Here is an 8,792-nt window from a genome sequence, read left to right on the forward strand (position 1 = left end):
ATTATCCATACTACAATACATGCATTCAAATTTGTAACATGATCATTTCCTTCATCTTGAATCCTAAATGTATTAATGAAAGAGTCTTATTTCTTTCATTTAGCCTTATATCCTATGCATACTTCCTAACTTCCAACACAACCACATGAACAACATCTTATTTACATGATATCATTAATTATCCACAATTCTTACTTTATTCATTCTATTTCTTAAGGTCTTTGCACATACAAATCTACCTCTAGATAATAACCATGGAATCTAAGATAGTACAATAATAACATGAAACCACCCTATTAAAAATATAATTTCCATTACAAAGTCTAAGTACATTAAGTTCATATACACTCATTATACAAGAATATTACCATACATCTCATGGTCACAATAATACAAATCATGTTATAATCCTAGGGTATCAACTACAATACAATTACATTCATATGAATAATACATCATGAGTACAACTCATTCCTAACACATGATTTCATCTACTTTTACAAGGTGATATATTACATGAGTCCAAGATATCCTTTACATAAATCTTCTACAAAAACATCCATAAGATACTATAATGAGAAGAATCCACATCTATGTATGAAGAATCCAAGAGAACATCCCAATAGTTGAAAAGAACCAACCACTCGACCATGTGGAACCAAAGGAACCACCCCTCATGATAGGAGATGGCACAAGGTACCAACACACACTCTACATCTAGGCTAGCACTCAACAACCAAAGAGACCCAACACAACAAGGACTCTCAAGCATGAACTAATCACAAGTAAGAAACAAGTCATAAATGTACATCCATAGGGCATAATAATAATCATCAAAGGGACACATGTAGGAGTGGAGTGTCATCACATGCCATTATATAACAAATACTATACATAAGGCACAAGCCCAATGGACATGTGGAGCCATCTCAACCTATGAGAGACCAAGGGAGATTGACTTTCCATCGCAATGGCCTTCCCAAGATTATCATAAAACATCCTCCCTAAGCTCAAATCATGGGGCTCAACTATTAATTATCTTGTTTGATAAATATAATTACCCATCCCATTAATTTATTATTAATGTTATCACTTGATTACAATCATGGTAAACTTCCAATGTGCCCTAGTGACCTAGACTTCATGCATCCTTACAAGTAACCTCATGGAAGCCTATCTCTCATGATCCTAGTCATTAAAAGTAAGCCCACTCCCCTTAGCATGGACCCAAACAATAATATTCACAAGAGGCTCTAAAACCATATGCAAATCTGAATCATAAATAGTCATCATGTAGCCAATAATCTTTTCACACGTGCAAGAGCATACTAATGGCTATAAGAAAATAAAACCAAATGAGCCTCTTGGAAAACCAATACATCAAGGGCCATAAAAAAGAGCCAAAAAATATGTCCTTAACAATAAAAAAGTCACATCAAGGCCTTTCACTTGTTGGCCCAAAATCACAACCCAACACTTCTCTAACATGGCGCTTCAACATGAAAGAGATCCTATCTAAAACAACAACCATAAAATGATAACCACGCACAAGGAAAGCCATAAGAGGACATCAAAACCAATCAACCAACACTAGAAAACATCAATCAAGCCTTCAAAATGCCTCTAGTATAGGTCCAAATTGAGCAATTATCAAATAGACAGCAAAACTTGACAAAACCCTAAAATATTGTAGATTGGTGTATATGACCAATCTTGTGGCACATCCAATAAGTCTTGTGGAACATTTGCATTATCTTGTGGCACATTTACACTATTTTATGGCACATATGCTCACTGTAGTGGTGCATATGCCACAGAGAAAAATTGCAGAAAAGAAGCCAAGTACAGAATCCAAAATGGAAAATGCACAGGTAGGGTTAAATGAAGAAACCAATACCACTGAGAACACCCTGAAGAAACCTCCAAGAAGATGAAAAAAAATATAAACAACAAAAATCAAAGCACGAGATCTTTCCAAGAAACATATCATAGTCCTGGGAACAAAACTCCTTCTAGAATACACAAAAAGGCTATCAATACTCAAAACTTTTGCATAAAACTTCCACAAAAGATAACAACCTCTTATATAAACTTGAAGCTTCATTCAAAACATAGAATAATATCCCAAAAACATCACATAAAGAATTTATGGAGGAAGGGAAGAGGTTATGTGAGTTTCCCTCATGGCAATGGCAAACTAAGGGGCTCATAGGAAGCTCCAACCTTATCCAAAACCTCAAATCCAAAATGAAACTCACAAAAAGGAGATAATATCCAAGGCAAAAAGTGTTGGCAATTAACACTCATTCAATAAGGTTCATGGCATTATGGGTTGTCATTGATGGCAACTCATAATCTCGGGGTAAATGGTTTCATTGTTTGGTTAATCGATATTCATTGCACTTAACCGGTATTGGGATTCACATTGCTTTACACCAACACTGGCATTCACTTCCTACTTGGCTAAGTCCTAATCCTGATAACTTGGTATGATCCTAGTAACGCGTATATGGAACCTAGTAATGGATAGGACCTGGCTAAAGAAATATTTTGATCCTAATTATGTCTTCATGGATTCTGGTGGTAATGTGTGATGGCCAACATGGTCATTGGATTTATGTTTGATTTTCATTATGTTCTAGTATCCAGCTTGTTTATATTTCTTATTGAAGCCAACATGGTTAAGTTAGAAGGATATTTAAGAAGACCACTTCAGTGATAGATCATATGTGTTAGATGGAATGCAAACTTTTGGTTGTTAATATCTAATGCAAAGCCCTTCTCACACCTAGGGATGGGTCCCAAAAGGTTTGGTTTAGACCCTTCAAAATATAGCAAGATCCTACAAAAAGGACTCCACACCTTAAGGGTTTGAACTAATCTCAACTCTTCAAAACTAGCACCTACTCAAAATGAGTAAATGGCTTCAACATCTCCAACATGCCTCTCCATGACTCTTTCTCTTGGGGGCCTTCGATTTGGTCAATTCATGACACCTAGGAACTATTCCAGACATTGGTTTTAGGCTTTAGCACCAATGTCCTATACTTCCTTTGGAAACCTACCCCCTTGGCTAGTAGCCCTTCAAAACAGGTATTTTTCCCTTAACTCCAAACTATTGAACTCAACTTGGCAAACTATTTACCATTCTAGGTACCCTTTATGAAGTTACACTTATCCCCAAAAGGAATTGGCAAGATCTGAAATCTAAGGGTCTGAACCCTTTAGAAGCCTAGAGATGTAATTAGGGCTAATAAGCCTCAAGTTACAAAGCAACTCCAATTTCTAGACCCTCAACCACGAAAAAAACTTTAGGAGCCTATGGGGGATCATAAATAATCTCTAATTCCGGGGCTTCATGCTTGTAATCCACTGCTATAAGATTTTAGGGTGACTGTCCTAATTTTGTCCAAGGTAGTCACATGGAGATGCCTATCTAGGTTTGCTTCATACTCTTCACAGTAAAGCCTCTCTTGCAAAGACCCATGGGAATCTTAAAATAAACTAGCCAATATTGCATTCAAAAAAAGGAAATAGCTTCTAGATGGGTGAGATGCAAGATATGGCCATTATTTGGCGAAACCCTAGTTTTCCGGGTTACAGTCAGAAAATCAGGGGGTTCTCACTGCTCACAAAGGACCAAAACCTCAAACCACTTCCAAAAAAAAGGTAACTCAATCCTCTATCTACTCCATGAACAAATCTATCAGAATCAATCTATAGAATGATGTACAATTAACAACAAGATCAGATTTTTTAGGGAAAAACTCAGATTTATGTCTTATTATGCTTCCAAGCTTCAATCATCAACAACTCCTCCCTTGGGAATCATGTCCACAATGTATCTAGTCCTTCTCCAAATTGTTTCCAAACAAATTTTGAAGATGTTGGAGCCATTGAGAGGCTTACATCAACCAAAATTCAAAATGTTGCACTTTTGCTTACAAAAGCTGCATTTTCCAAAGTTGCACTTTTGACAAAAGTTGTCAACCAAAACAAGTTTGGGACCCACACAACTAGGATCAATCAAACACCACCTACATACCCTAAAATCCTTCGAAACATCAAAATAAACATCATTCTACCCCTATTTACCAAATTGTCCAAATTGGCTTATCAAGATGCCTAATTTGGGACATTGGTTTACAAGGTGGGGTCCTTATTCAAAACATTAAAATGCATAAACAAAAGACATTCAAAATGATCCTATGATCCTAATCCTCATCCTCTAATCCATGAATGGCTTGTTGAAGAGGTGCCCTTGCACCAATATCTCTGTGAGTTTTGGTATGTGATTGGAAGCGACTGTGTGTAGTTTCACATGCACGGCTTAACCGATAGCTGAATAGAGTATCAGAAAAATGGTATACAAAGGAAGATATCAGAGCATTTACTAGAACTTAACTTGCATGGTCAGATGTTATTTATAAGTTCATTTCCATTTGTAAACACTTGTAAGTGTTTTGTAAGTTGGTGAGATTTCCTATATTTTGTGTTTGAGCAGTGAGCTATAGGCGGTTGGCCTTTCTGCATGTGCAGACCCTCTTATATATTTGTATACCTTGATCAAGTATATAGATATTGTGGGTATTATCCCCACAATGGTTTTTCTTGTTGCAGGGTTTTCCATATATAAATCTTGGTGTTATGGTGTTGCCTTTCATTGTGCTATTTGGTATATGCATTCTAATTTTACTTACTGTTAATCGATTAATAAGGAATAAGTTAAAAACTAACTTTACTGATAAAACACTGATTCACCCACCCCCTCTAAGTGTTCTTGGATTCCAACAATTTCTATCAAAGATTGGTTCCTCAGAAGAAGTTTAACCACTTTAGGAAGATTGAGAATTTAAAATCAATAGAAACTAGTCTGCAGTAGCAACTTAGACTTGCTCTTGAGGATCTTGATAATGAGAAGATAGAGAACAGTAAACTTAAAAATGAATTGAAGCAAGTCCATGAACACATCATTTCATTGCAAGGAAAGCTTCTAGTTTTCAAGGCTAAGAGAAGTTAACTTTATGATCAATTGCAAAATCAAAGCAATGATGAGGAATATGCTATAAAGGATCATTGTCAAAAACTTACTCAGGAGAAAACTGTCTTGAAGAATGAGATGAAAGCCCTAACCATGAGGATGTGCAAGGAGATTGAGGACAGAAAGAAAAATGAAGAAAAACTAGCTCAAGCATTGAAGGATATATTTGAGGAATATAACATATTGACTCATGAGAATGATATGTTGAAACTTGAGTTGAACTAGTCTCAGAACAATGAGCGTAAAATTGAAAGACAGATCATAAGGGATTATTTGGTTATTGCAAATGAGTATAAGGACAAGTTCAAGGATAGATTTGCTAAACTTGATGAACTACTGGAGAATCAGAGAGATGCTAACGACAAAAGAGGTCTTGGTTATGAAGAAGGAGAAAGCTCTGGTACTGCACAACAAGATCAATCAACTAGACAGAAGCCAAATCATGTCAACCGGAACCAAAAATCACTAGTAAGATAGCCTAATGCTCACAAATTCAATGGTACATGCTTTATTTGCAATAAATATGGTCATATGGCTAGTCAATGTAGAAATAGGAATAATCAAAACAATGCACCATTCACCATTCTTGGAAATGTAAGATATGCATGTAGTAGATTTGGACATATGGCTAACCAATGCAAATCAAAAGGAAATCAAGTAAATCAAGGAGTTAACAAGGTAGTATAGAAAAACAATATTTTCTGTTATGCATGCAACAAGATTGGGCACATTGCTAAATATAGCAGAAGTAAGAATCCACGGGCAACTAATGGAAATATAGATGAGAAGGGAAAAGAAAAAGTGGAAGACATCTTGAAATAGCATGAGATGAGATGGGTAAGAAGATCTTATACACCATTGGCAGAACAATCGGCAGAGTCATCAGGTCTCCCACTGGCAGTAGATACAATCAGTAACTAAGGAACTCGGCCTTAGGGGTAGGAAAATCATTGAAGATCATGCAGATACCCCAGATTAGGTCTGTAGTCAGAGGATTCTAATTGTGGATTGATATTGAGGAGATTTCAGTGGTTTACCAAAATCTACTTACAAATCATGTGAATCGGTCAAGCCTAACCAGTAGCATTTATTACAATAAAGAATTAGGGTTAACGGTGATAAAAAGAGAAGTTAAATTATTTTCTTCATACAACGATTGAGTATTCAAGCGAGTGAATTTCTAAAGAATTTCAAAGTTCAAGAGTGAATTGATCAAGCACTTTCTTTCAAGCAATTCGATCTCCCAGCAGCATTTTCAAGGTATTTTTGTGTTTGTATAGACCCTATCTTTCATGTTTGGTTGCAATGGCTTCATCTTCATCCTATATTGATACTCCCTTGGTGGTTGAGATTAAGAACATCCTTTGTCCCATTTTCAAGAAGCATCCATACAAATCTCTTTTGGACGAGCCATTAGGTGCATTTTCACAAGTTTATCATGGAGTTCTTCATATGGAGGATATTAGGGCATACATTCAATGAAACATTGAAGAACTTGGAGATTATGAGTTGTCCTACATTTCCACTGAAAACCTAATTTCTGACAACTAGCTAAAACTAGAATTTTCACATTTGCAGAGGAAGGGTTTCACATGCAGTTTATGGATTTCCTAACTATTAATGAGGTAGAATGGATACACTATGTTTTGAGCCACAATCATAGAGAATTCATCTGGTTGGACCGGCCTTACAATATTACTGATGCAGGAGCATCCCTGGTTCACAGCATTCTTGCATCAACCAAAAACATTTTTTCTTTTCTTTTTTTTTTTTCTGTTTGCAGTTTTAGTTTACCTTTCTGTGTGTCCCAATTTTGGCTCACTGGTTCTTGTGGAGTTGGATTCTACTTGAAGACTTGATCACCCTTCTTTGTTTATAATCGCATCTCATTTGGATCACTTTTTGGAAAGATATCACTACCAATTTCCATGATAGTTTCTTATTACTGGTTGTTCCTTTGTTACCGGTTGCCTGAGACCTATTCTAGTGATCTACCAGAACCCATTCTAAAGCTTGTGGAGGCTTAGATGTTGATCTCAATGTTGCTTGGTGTGTGGCCGACGTTCTGCATTTCATCCTTTGGATTTTTCAAAGGAATCTCTTGGCGGAGGTCGACCTTGTTCATTTTTTCACGTTAGGTCTTGTTCTTCGGGTTTTGATCCTTTTGGGCCAACCATATCCTTTGCATTGATATATATATAGTTGTAATCATGTTTTAGAATCGATCAATCAAAGAATAAAGGAGTATCAGATAGATATTTTGATTCAAGGTCCCAGCATGACCTATTCTACTAGGCCTATGTGTCGGTATGTTGTAACCCAGTTGTTACCAATTCAATGTAATTAACTTTCATGTAACAAAACTATCTGTTATGCATTGCCTCCCTCATATCTGTGTATTTATGTTGTCTTTACTCTTGCTGATCGGTTTAGACTGATCTCCTCAATACCTCCTCACTAGTGACTGCACCAAGTGGTATCAGAGTGAAGCTCATTTTAGAGGTTGCATGTCCTAAATCTTGTTGTAGGGTGGCAGATTGTGGATCCAACCTTCAATTGCAGAGGACTAGCATGGATCAATGGCATGAAGAGGAACTAGGAATGGTGGAGTGCGTGGAAATGCAGACCTTGTTGTAATGGAGATGTTGCAAGGAATAACAGCCTGGTTAGAAGCCATGGAGACAGCCCAGAGAAGAGGCTGACATGTTGAGGATGTGAGAAAAGATGAAGGAGAAGAAGCCCCGATAGAACAAGTGAACCTACCAGCAATTGATCTAGAGGAGGAAAGGTTTTTAATGGTTTTGCGTAGGGCGAACACTAAACCATATTTTACCCCACCAGAGTATGATGGGAAGTTAGATTCAAATGAATTGATGGATTGGATCTCAGAGATGGAGAAGTATTTTGATTTTGAAAACATTGTAGAAGAGAGGAAGGTGAAGTATGCCTATACTCGATTGAAGGGTCATGCATCTCTTTGGTGGGAGCACTTGCAAGTTGATAAGAAAAGAAGAGGTAAAGAAAAGATTAAGATATGGGATAGGATGATTACTAAGTTAAAATCAAATTTTGTCCTGGGAAATTATCAAGTAGATTTATTCTGAAAGTTGCAGAATCTGAGATAGAAGGAATCTAGTGTGAAGAGTACACCGAAGCATTTTACAAGTTGAACATCAGATCTAGACATGTTGATGATGAAATTGAACAAATTGCATGATATTTGAATGGATTGCGGATGTCTATACAAGATGAACTCAATATGATCAAATTAGAGAGCATTGAAGAGGCTTACCAGTATGCAATAAAGGCTGAAGAGAAATTGAATAAAAGGCATGAGCAAAGATGGAGAGGTAGAGTTGGAAGGTTTACCGGAGGAATATTTCAAGAAGGAAGAGGATACACCAGAGGAAGAGGAACTAGTACAGATCAAAACAAGGACAAGGAAGTGAGAAAGGAAGGTAATTCATATCAGAAGGATGATAGAAATTTCTACCGAATGGTTTCCAAAATGAGAACTTTGGAAGACAAGACAAAAGGACATTCAGAGGAACTTGTTTTAAATGTGGAGGAGAAGGACACCATGCATTTTAATATAAGAAGTGAAAGGCTATTGGAAGAGAAGCAATGGTGGAGGAGAACCCCACCAGATCAGACAATAAACTAGAAGATGGAGAACTATTGATGGTAAGGAGAGCTTTGTTTCATACCGAAGGAGATAAAGAATCCTTGCAGAGGAGGAACCTGTTCAAGA

This window comes from Cryptomeria japonica, chromosome 11, assembly GCF_030272615.1.
Source record: "Cryptomeria japonica chromosome 11, Sugi_1.0, whole genome shotgun sequence".
In the NCBI taxonomy this organism is placed as follows: domain Eukaryota; kingdom Viridiplantae; phylum Streptophyta; class Pinopsida; order Cupressales; family Cupressaceae; genus Cryptomeria; species Cryptomeria japonica.